This window comes from Erpetoichthys calabaricus, chromosome 13 (assembly GCF_900747795.2).
Source record: "Erpetoichthys calabaricus chromosome 13, fErpCal1.3, whole genome shotgun sequence".
NCBI classification, from domain to species: Eukaryota; Metazoa; Chordata; class Cladistia; order Polypteriformes; family Polypteridae; genus Erpetoichthys; species Erpetoichthys calabaricus.
Genome location: NC_041406.2, coordinates 102,793,009 through 102,804,947, shown reverse-complemented (window position 1 = coordinate 102,804,947; position 11,939 = coordinate 102,793,009).

The following is an 11,939-nucleotide window of genomic DNA, read 5'->3' as shown; positions in this document are numbered from 1 at the left end:
CTTCCTGATGTAACCCTCCCTATTTATCCATGCCTGGTAGCAGCATAAAGAAACACACTAAAAACTGTCCATCTTCTCCACCTGAGTGCCTTGAAAGTCCACAATTAACTCCTTTGTCTTGCTGACATTCAGGAGAAGACTGTTGTTCTGACACTAGATTTACGTAGTATTTATATGTACACCTTAGTTAACAATAATTACAGTATGTTGCAAAGGTGAGCCAAAATAACAAAAGGAAGTACTTTCATTATAATACAAAATATTTTCGGTAACCCTTGAGCAAATAGAAGTTTTTTTCCAATACTATTAAATAGCCCACATATAGGATCTAGCTACATTTTTAATAGTAGGAAAACCTACTATTTAAACTACAGAAAGTTATAAAATCCATAGTAATATGTTTCCATGGATGACTAGGGGGTGGTCTAACCTCTGCAGCTACCAAGCACCACTGCGCCGCCAATACAGCAGCTGACGTGAAGAAATCAATTTACTATACAGTCACGCTGTCTTTGTCTGCTGACCTGTGCAAGAAACTGTATTTGTTCAGCTACAAAAAGGCACCTATGGTTAATTCTGGGTAAATAAATGGTTCATTGATTTACATTTGTTCCATAGCAACTCAAAAAAATAAAGAAGCAGTGTGATAAGCTTATCTTAGACTGGCCTTCCTGATTGGCTATCAAAGAATAATTACTGCACCTACTGTCGAGAGGGGGTAAACAACAGGCCTAAAGTGAATCCATCTTTAATAGCATGAATGAGTCTGGAGGATTGATGGAGATTTACAGAGTAGGAAAGTGATAGTGTGAAATTAAAAAAATAGAAACCACAATATGAGGTCAATCAATAAGGTGTTGAATGGAACCATCTTGATTCTGGTGTGTCTCAGATTTCTACACAAAAAATGCAGTATCTTTCTTCCACAAGGATATCAGTTAAGTTATGACTATTCTTGGTTGTTGTTCCAAAATCTTCCATGAATGCTCAGTTACGATCAGATCTTGTAACAGAAAAGAGCATAGCATATGGAGGACTTTAAAGTCCTTCTCAATAAACCATTGGGTAACTAAGCACACATGCTGGGGGTAATTTCTTGGAAATTCATATTTTTCAAAGTTAGAAAGAAATGCAGTAGCATGGGATGAAAGTGATCACTCAGAATCATGAAGAAGTAATTAAATTAGCTTTGATCTTAAGAGTACCATGAAATACAATACAGGTCATTACATCAACAGCATAATACATCACTGTTGGAGCCAGGCCCTAACGCCTGCAGTATTCCTTTTGCATTTCTGGGCCAAACATGTACAACATGAGGATGGAAGATTCGCCTAACTAATGAAGGATAATTTATCTGAGCATATTCACAAAATACATCTGCTGATGTACTTAGACAACTCATCAGTAATGCACCTGGGGCAACCCAGGTGGAGTTGATCAGGTCTAGCTTGTTTTTAAGTAGCATCTCTCCATGGGTTACTCCTTCTAATCCACAGCCATTTAAAGATCCACGTTTTCCTTGCTTGTGTTTGTGATACGTATGAGACTGAATGTCTTACAAATGGATTGTCCAGCAAACCCCTGCATCCTAATTAAATGGACCAGCACTGTGCATGCCACCCCTTCCAGCAGCATGCTTCTGCTAATTCTTAGTACTTTGCTCTTGTCCTCTGAAAGGCCTCCTTTATCTGTTCTTCCCAGGGCACCGTGAATGCACAAAACCACTTGCCCTATGCTAATAACAGTAGGACCATATGAGGCATCAATGTGGTATTGGTAATACTCTTTGGGAGTTTAAGGTGCTTGCCAAGGTTGGCTTTAAATTGCCAGTCTGGTGATCTTCCAAAGAGTCCTGCTGTTGCTTTTGGCTGTAGTTCTGGCTTCTTAGTGAGTCCTGATGAAGCTTATATATGGTTACACTGGTTGGATGGAGATAGTACTGACTCGCTTTCTGCAACTGGTTGCGGTGTCATTGGTAGCATTCTTCCTCTTGTGCAGCACAACAGGAGATGAGAACATGCTTCAGGATATCTCTTTTACCACACAGGGGTTACACTGATGTCTTGGCCTTGCCTAAATGTAAGATATTAAATAGACTGGGAATGACATAACAGACCTGCCAAGAACTTGATACAAAAATCTGAAGGATATGCATGATGTTATGAAGTTGACATGGGCCGAAATCCCTAATTTATTTTTGCAACACATCCATGCATGGATCCATGCCTCAAGATATTTGGGCTGTTTTGGGGGAAAATGTTCTGCTTGGTATTACATGGATGTAACTTACAAAATGGCCAATGAATGTATATCAAAAATAACACCATTAATATTAATATAAAATAAAAAAATAAAAATATAAACTGTATGACCATTAATCATTTTCCTAAAATGGAAATTAGTTTGAAAAGGGATACAAATGTACAAAGTTATTACCATTTAATAAGGTTGGAGGTAAAGCAGATAAAAAAACATATCAGCCATACACCATTCCATCTGTCCCCATATTGCCTCAGAGGTGCCCCAAGGGTGCTTTGGCGGATTGCAGACTGAGTAGGAGCAGTGCAGAGAAAAAGCACACACTGATACCTCCTTGGAGATAATTACAGGGAGCACACAAAGTGGAGAGTACAGGGGTCGCCAAGGTGCCAGGTGGGACAGTGTGTGGGGGATGTTTTCTGCGCATGATAGGGGATAGAATGCACATGGTGTGGGGGAAGCAGTTGAAAAAGTGAATCCAGGTGTGTGAAAATGCTTGGCTATCTGAGAACAAAATAATGCAAACTAAACCAAAAATGCAGATATAAGCAGATTGGCTTGCCTTGCCACAGTATTACCAATAGAAAAGTGCAATGGAAGATAAAGGCTGGTGGGTTACAAAATAGTTTGAAACATATCAACTAATCAAGAGCATCAGGAGGGCAAAGGATATGGATGATGGCAGACAGACTTATGGTGTCACAGTGATCAGCTCTGCTGCCTCAAAGTGTCATAAACTGGGGCTCTATTCTGGGTTAGGTCTAAGTGGACTTTGCTTGTGCCCTTTGTATCTTTGTGGATTTTCTTTAGATAATTTAATTTAATTTAACTTTCCTGTTAGATGAATTGGTGACTCTAAATTAGGTTGATATAAGCAAGAGTGAGCGTGTGCTTTAAAGTGCCTGCTGATGGACTGAGTTGCCACCCATGCTTGCTTCCTGCTTTTGGCTAGTACTTCTGGAAGAAAGATGTACGCTCTGAAACTGAATGGTTGGGTTATTTATCTTGAATGTAGGAGGGCCTTATTTATAAAGCTTGTGTAGACACAAAAAGAGGTTCAAAATGTGTGTACCCATCTTCCCATGCAAATGTTGGGATTTATAAAAGAAAATTTTATAATATGGGACAACATGCATTTATTTACAGCAACTCTGACCCAAGCATATGCATCATTTCGGAGAAACTTGGAAATGAACAAGTAGGGTGATGCAGCCAGACCACTTAAATGATGACTGACGTGTATAATAATTCAAATCATCAAGCCATTATTATAATGTGCATTGACATGAGAAACATTCCTGCTTTGCTGGAGGCCATTAAACGGCCGGCAAGTTGCTACATCCAGTTTTCATATAGTATAGGTAGGACGTACATTTTTGAGGTCCTGAAGCATGAACTGTTATGGAGGCCCCTTTGCAATCGGCAACGAGATCTGGTTAATCACCACCATCTTTTTCAGTGGAGTTGTTCCTCATAATTTTTTTTTTAATTTAACTGCTACATGGGTGGCACGGTGGTAGTGCTGCTGCCTCGCAGTTAGGAGACCTGGGTTTGCTTCCTGGGTCATCCCTGCGTGGAGTTTGCATGTTCTCCCCATGTCTGCGTGGGTTTCCTCCGGGTGCTCCGGTTTCCTCCCACAGTCCAAAGACATGCAGGTTAGGTGCATTGGTGACCCAAAATTGTCCCTAGTATGTGTTGTGGGTGTGTGTGTGTGTGTGTGTGTGTGTGTGAGCCCTGTGGTGGGCTGGTGCCCTGCCCGGGGTTTGTACCTGCCTTGTGCCCTGTGTTGGCTCGGATTGGCTCCAGCAGACCCCCGTGACCCTGTGTTAGGATATAGTGGGTTAGATAATGACTGACTGACTAACTGCTACATGTAGGGATTTTAAAATAGTCCCTTTTCATACAGTAGACAGCCAATATTTTTAAGAATGTGGACTAAAGTCACTTCTCAGTCACTTCTTTGGGATTAGGTATGCTGAAGCTAAAGCTTCATTAGTTTTACAGTAAATCTGCCCATAGGTGTGGGTGTACATACAAAAAATATAATATGCCCACGTAAAAGGGCATTTTGCAGCAGGGTCCAGTTCTCCTAACATAATTTACTACACTCATGTTGCTAAAAGGCACCTCACAAGAATGAAGCTGCTTTTCTTAACCATGATCAATGACTTTCCGTTAACGCGGAAATTGTGTGATTTCAAGATGAAACTGACAAGCATTATGGCTCAATGACCTGGGTCAACATATGATTCTTTTATTTTGAGGCAAAGTAGCTTTGGCAGACATGATGATATGTACTGTACATTGTGGTTGGCCTGTTGGTAAGGTAACTAGCTGAACCTTCAGTCTTTCACATGGCCTGCACTATTCACTGTAGCAGCAATCATGTCATTACATGTGCCAGGTGATAGTGACCACCTGCTGTTCAAACAATGTCACCTTTCCCTGTCACCTGTCCCCCAGGATATAAAGGAGAGGTGCTATAATGCTACATATGATCTTGTGCTCTTAGTTGCAAAGCACAGTGAGATACTCTTGAATGTAGGTAGCAGGGTCTCGTTGCATCAGATTGGAGGCTGCTCTACCTGCCAATTAAGTTTGGAAAACCTCATGAACGCAGGGGACCAGTTAATGGATAGATGTTCATTTCACAAAAGGAATCCAAAATGCTCCGCAGTCAGCGTTGAATTATGGACCCATCTATTCCTTTTCAGGATCATTGTGGACTATTTACCTTGTTGCTGATTCCCGACTAGGATACCATTATTGTGTTTTGCAGAGTTTCTTCCCAGCACTTTGATATTCTCTCATAGTCTGGACACACACTGATTGTCTTTGTGATGGACTGGCATCTCATTCATAACTGGTAAGGCCTTCTAACTCTGGCAAACGTCATATAGAGAAAGAAGAAATGGAAAATGTTACCAACTTAACACAAAGTTCATCAAATTTTTGATTTCACCCCCTCTACTCAATAATGGAAACAATTACAATTAAACTGAATTAAAAAAATGGATAGAAGTGAAAGTGTCATTTCATTTCAGGAGCTCAGCACTTTTAGGATATGAAAGTGAGACGGTGGATTAATTTGAATGGCAAATAGTGGAGCGATGCAAAGGAAGGCTTATTATTCAGCCTGGCTTAGGCAAACAAAGAGTGGCTTTGCTATTGTATTTTCAAGACAAAATTAACATATGAAAAACTACCACAAATATCTTAATATCCGATACTGCACTTTCCTATTAAAAATAAAAAAAAAATGTGGAGGAAAACTGCAGTTGCTTGCCTCACATTATTATATAAATGTGCTGTGGCTGCACTGGCAAGTGAAATTAAGTGATAAGTTTGTTTTTGCACCTTCTCTGGAATATGAGGGTGAAGTGACTGGCAGTCTATTAACCTAAAACCTAGTTATGAGTATAAATAACCTTAGAATACCCTCAGATCATGACCATTTTCTTTTTTATTTTATTTTTGAAAAGCGGAACATGACAATAGTATACTACAAACAAATAATAATAACAGATATAACTATTTACTTCCAAATTAACACATAGCTTCTTGTTCTTCTTCGTTCGGCTGCTCCCATTAGGGGTTGCCACAGCGGATCATCTTCTTCAATATCTTTCTGTCTTCTCCATCTTGTTCTGTTACACCCATCACCTGCATGTCCTCTCTCACCACATCCATAAACCTTCTCTTAGGCCTTCCTCTTTTTCTCTTGCCTGGCAGCTCTATCCTTAACATTCTTCTCCCAATATACCCAGCATCTCTCCTCGGCACATGTCCAAACCAACACAATCTCACCTCTCTGACTTTGTCTCCCAACCGTCCAACTTGAGCTGACCCTCTAATGTACTCATTTCTAATCCTATTCATCCTTGTCACACCCAATGCAAATCTTAGCATCTTTAACTCTGTCACCTCCAGCTCCGTCTCCTGCTTTCTGGTCAGTGCCACTGTCTCCAACCCAGATAACATAGCTGGTCTCACCACTGTCCTGTAGACCTTCCATTTCACTCTTGCTGATAACCGTCTCTCACAAATTACTCCTGACACTCTTCTCCAACCATTCCACCCTGCCTGCACTCTCTTTTTCACTTCTAATCCACAATCCTCATTACTCTATACTGTTGATCCCATGTATTTAAACTCATCCACCTTTACCAACTCTACTCCCTGCATCCTCACCATTCCACTGACCTCCCTCTCATTTACACAGATGTATTCTGTCTTGTTCCTACTGACCTTCATTCCTCTCCTCTCTAGAGCATATCTCCAACTCTCCAGGGTCTCCTCAACCTGCTCCCTACTACGGTTACAGATCAACAAACATCATTGTCCATGGGGATTCCATTCTGTCCATTCTCGTCTGTCAACCTGTCCATCACCATTGCAAATAAGAAAGGGCTCAGTGCCGATCCCTGATGTAATCCCACACACACCTTGAATGTATCCGTCACTCCTATCGCAGACCTCACCATGGTCAAACTTCTCTCGTACATATCCTGTACAACTCTTACATACTTCTCTGCCACTCCCGACTTCCTCATACAATACTACAACTCCTCTCGAGGCACCCTGTCATATGCTTTCTCCAGGTCCACAAAGACACAATGTGTACTCCGTCTGACCTTCTCTATATTTCTCCATCAACATCCATCCATCCATTTTCCAACCCGCTGAATCCAAACACAGGGTCACAGGGGTCTGCTGGAGCCAATCCCAGCCAACACAGGGCACAAGGCAGGAACCAATCCTGGGCAGGGTGCCAACCTACCGCAGGACACACACAAACACACCCACACACTGAGCACACACTAGGGCCAATTTAGAATCACCAATCCACCTAACCTGCATGTCTTTGGACTGTGGGAGGAAACCGGAGCGCCCGGAGGAAACCCATGCAGACACGGGGAGAACATGCAAACTCCACGCAGGGAGGACCCGGGAAGCGAACCCGGGTCTCCTAACTGCGAGGCAGCAGCGCTACCACTGCGCCACCGTGCCGCCCTTCCATCAACATCCTCAGAGCAAACATCACACCTGTGGTGATCTTTCTTGGTATGAAACCATACTGCAGCTCACTAATCAACACAGAGCAAACTTGGGAAATACAAAGGAACAAAAAAGCAAATCGGGATTTGAACCCCCCCACCCCCCCCACAAGAAAGAAGAGAGACACACTCAAAAAAAATCCAACTTTTTAAACATAATAGAACAATTAATAACTAATAGCATGAGAAAGTAAATCACAGGCCTAGCATGCTTATTCTAAAATAATAATTAATTCTTTACATGTTTTAAAAAGTTTTGGACAAATCCTCTAAGAGAGAATTTGATTTTTCCTAACTTGAGATCACACAGGACATCGCTTGCCAACTGAATTATAGAAGGTGAACTGGGATTCTTCTGTGCTAGTACTATGGTATTGGCTATTACAACTGATTTATCCCTGTGCATGTTTACCCTATTGTAGAGAAAACCAAATATAACTGATAATCTTAGGCTATCTGAGAAATATGTAAAGATGTTTTTGTCCAGAATGTGGGCTTCCTTGTTGAGTACTTTGCTTTAATTTGAACTAATCTGAGTTTGTGTTATTAATGCAGGCTCTCTGCCTCTCAGGTTTGGCTGGCCGACACTACAGTAGAGAATAATAGAGATTATTATAATGTCCTTTAAAAAGTTAGTGCGTACCCCACTGGTGTGTGATCAGAATATATAGAGAGAAGGGTATAGCTGGACTTTTAAACAATGATTTATTTATTCATTAGTGAAGTCTGTACACAGGTTAGCAGATAGATGGATAGATAGATAGATAGATAGATAGATAGATAGATAGATAGATAGATAGATAGATAGATAGATAGATAGATAGATAGATAGATAGATAGATAGATAGATAGATAGATAGATAGATAGATAGATAGATAGATAGATAGATAGATAGATAGTGTGCACACAAGAGGCCAGCTCCTCTGGAATATATTGGGGCCAAGGGTTTGGAGCTTAGAAGCTCAACCCTGCTGGGACCTGTGGCCACAGCCAAGGGGTGACTGGAAAATTCCAGAGTCCTGGACTGCAACACTTCTGCCACACCCAGAGGTGCTGCTGGAAGAAGATCAGAGAGCACCTGGAACACTTCTGGGTGCACTATAAAAATGGCTGCCTTACTCCATTCGAGGAGCCGGAGTCAGGTGGTGGAGGACAAAGCTTGCTGGGAGAGGAGTGGAGGCGGAAGAGAAGTGAAAAAGAGAAATAAAGAAAGAAAGATGACAAAAGAGAATGGACTGAGTAGTAGTGTTGATTGTTTAATTGTGTACTGTGCTCTGAAATGGGAGCATGAAATAAAGCTGCCCCCCGAGGAAATAACTGCGTGCTGCTTTTGGACTTGTGTGTCTGTGGCTGTCTGTATCTGGGTTTGGGGAGCTGTAAGGCCCCGTGGCTTTCACAATAAATAAATAAATAAATATGCATACATCCACACTGTAGTTTGAACACACACACACCAGAATGACTAAAAAGCAAGAAAATGTAAAAGAAAGAAAACTTCTGACTTGGCTGTCATAGTCACAGTGAGGTCTTATGCAGGCAAATTGCTGTTAGTATAAAGAAGCCACCTTGGCCTTTCTTTAACAAAAAACATAAGATAACGTTCCTTTGATCCTAAATTTAACTAATGAATGAACAACTAAATAAATTCAAGTCCTACACTCATGTGCTGTTATTTAAATATCACAAAATAATGGACTTAAACTTGTTTAGTCCAATTCAGTTGTATTATTATATACAAAGCATGGGGCCCAGGGGGCTGTGGGCCCACTGCAGTTGACTGCATGGCCGTTGTTTCACTAGGCTTTTCCATTATGCCTTCCAACTGGATTGTGTTATCATTCGCACAACTTTATAAAGCTTAATTATGACTATTGACATTTTACAAAGATTGCTTGAGAGTCTCATTGATGTTGGTGATTTTGTACTTTCCCAAATTTTTACACTAGGACCTTTTTGCAATAAGTAAGTAAGTAAGTAGGCAAATAGTCCATGGTTGGGGTGGAAAGTGTCCATGATAATATTGCATGCCCCCCATAATCATCACGTCAGACACAGGACCTCAATGGCGGGCAATGGGGTCATAATGATGTATTGAGCAATTTTCATTACTTGTTGTAGGGTCTGTTGCTCACTGAGAATACAACTGCCAAACCACTTTGAGATGCAGCTGGAAAGAATACTCTTGATTGTGCAACGGTAGAAGTTGGTGAGGACCTGAGTTCTTACTTTGGCTTTTCTCAGTCTTCTCAAAAAAAAACAAATGTTTGTCTGCTTTTTTCACAATTACAGAGGTGTTGAGAATCCAAGAGAGATGTGAACTCCCAGGAACTTAGAGCTGGAGACACTCATAACAGCAATCACATTAATATGGATGGGGAGCGGCTACAGCTTTTTGATTTCATGAAGTCCTCAATGAGCTTGTTGGTATTCTTGATGTTGAGATCAAGTTGTCGTTGGAGACAAAAACTCGACAATTTAAACAATACAGACAAAGACCTGGCATGAGATTCAAACTCAGGACACTGATTCTGTGGGTAGCAGTACTAACCCTAACCCTAAGCCTAACCCTAACCTGTCATTTATATACTGTATCAGCAAAGTTTAATAATATTTCAGGTACATTCTCCATCTGTTTAGTTTATTTCAGTACAGGGTCTTGGGGAGCCAGATCTCTGTGAGAGTACATAAAGGCAGACTTACTCCTGGGTGGGGTGGGACACTGTGGTGTAGTAATGGATTGTGCAGACTGTGCAAAGCACAAGGGCCTACAAGCTTGGGGGCCCACTTGGGGCCATATAGATTTAAGAAAAGATTGAATAACTTAAATCACTTGCACAGTTAATTGTGTTATTAATTCACAGTTTCAGTGACATGTTTGCACCATCACTAGGCAAGTCCAATTCAATCCATGCTGATGTATTTGGCAGGCCTACAGTTTACACGAATTTAGACTTTGGGAGTTCAGAGGCTCGGAGCCTAATCGAAGGCACAACACGTCCTTGTCACCTTACAGAGAAGTGTACATTCATAGTTTGGCAACCTTTGGCATGACATAGTGGATGTGAACGGAAGAAGTTTTGAAGGATGCCACATGAATACTGTAAATATACACTATTATCGTAAATAATTGTTACTTTTGTACTTTGATTTGATGTCAACAGTTTTCGAAATTCGAACTCGTAAACGGTAAACCATAGCAATTCTTTTGTCAGGTTATGGTCCCCTTTAGTCAGCAAATGCTGAATATTTGAACAATTTGAAGCTTTTTATACTCTCACCATACGACGCCAATGTCGGCTTGTACCAGCGGATCCTGGAAACATTATAAGAGTGGTGCTGCTAAACGTAAGGCACACCTGCAACAGGAATTGAAAATTTTCTCAGAACTTGTGTAAAACAGGTCGATTGTATATAGTATCTTGTCAGCAGGTGTTGTCGTTTTAATTTGTTACAAATTGAAATGGCTTCATTTTATATCACAGGACAGTTTCTACTTTCTAGCTTACGTTACATTTTAATTACCTTCCTTCACGAAGTTGTTTTGGAAAAATAAGCAGGTCCACATCTTACATATATTTATGTACTACTTTTACCCACACCTCCAACATTCCAGTCCCACAATTTATTTTATTTTTGCTAACTTACAGCTACTGTAATAAAGCGATTAAAAAAGTTATTATAAATTCCATTTTGGGAGCCGGTTTGTTTGTCACCAGCGAGTGATCTGATAGTGTCGCGGACACCACTACTTAGCCGTCCCCTAGGACCTGTTGCAAATATATTACTGACAGTTATGCTAGACAGGAGGGGGGGTGGCACCTCAGGGCGCTGCACAGGGTCCTTCGGCAAGCTGCTTATGCCACTGGCGGGACGCACTCACACTTTCTTACAAAAGGACGCTTTAGAGTCACCATTCAGCAAAATGTGATGAACTAGCGCTAACCCTGATCAACACTGTATTCACATTTAATTCTGATTTTTTTTTTAAACCATGTCGGGAAAAATGAAAAATTTGCACTTTTTTTATTTGGACTGGATGGAACAGAGAAAAGTCGGAGTAAAATACTTGGATCCCGCTTCAGTGTCTGACAGCTAGGGATGTGCAGATCGATACCACAGTAATCGATACTTTGATACTCAAACTGTACTCATTTGGTATTGAGTAACATTCAAAAATATCGATTACAGTACTACTTTCTTCTGTAAGATACGGTAGCAAAGTTCTTGCAAAGGCATAGAATTTATTAACACACTTTCCGTGCTCACTTCCTGAAATGAGCAGACCCTCTGTGACGCAACAGCACCATAAACCCACGCCTCTTGCACAAGCGCAGACTGTACACCAATGGCTGACCGAGAGCATAGCGTTGTATGCTGCTACTTTTTACAAATACAGCTGCCCGATCCAATATTTTTTAGAAGAATCAGCAGTACATAGGCAAAACAAGCAGCCCATTTAAACATTTAAAAAGCACACATGCTGTTCAACAGAAAGATGTTTGTAAAACATCAAAGTGATGCAGATCTTTAGCCCTGTGATTTAGCTGCAATCAGTGCCAGATAAGGAATATAGGGGATCAGTTTAAGTACTTTCATGAAGTGATTGCCTGTTTTACATG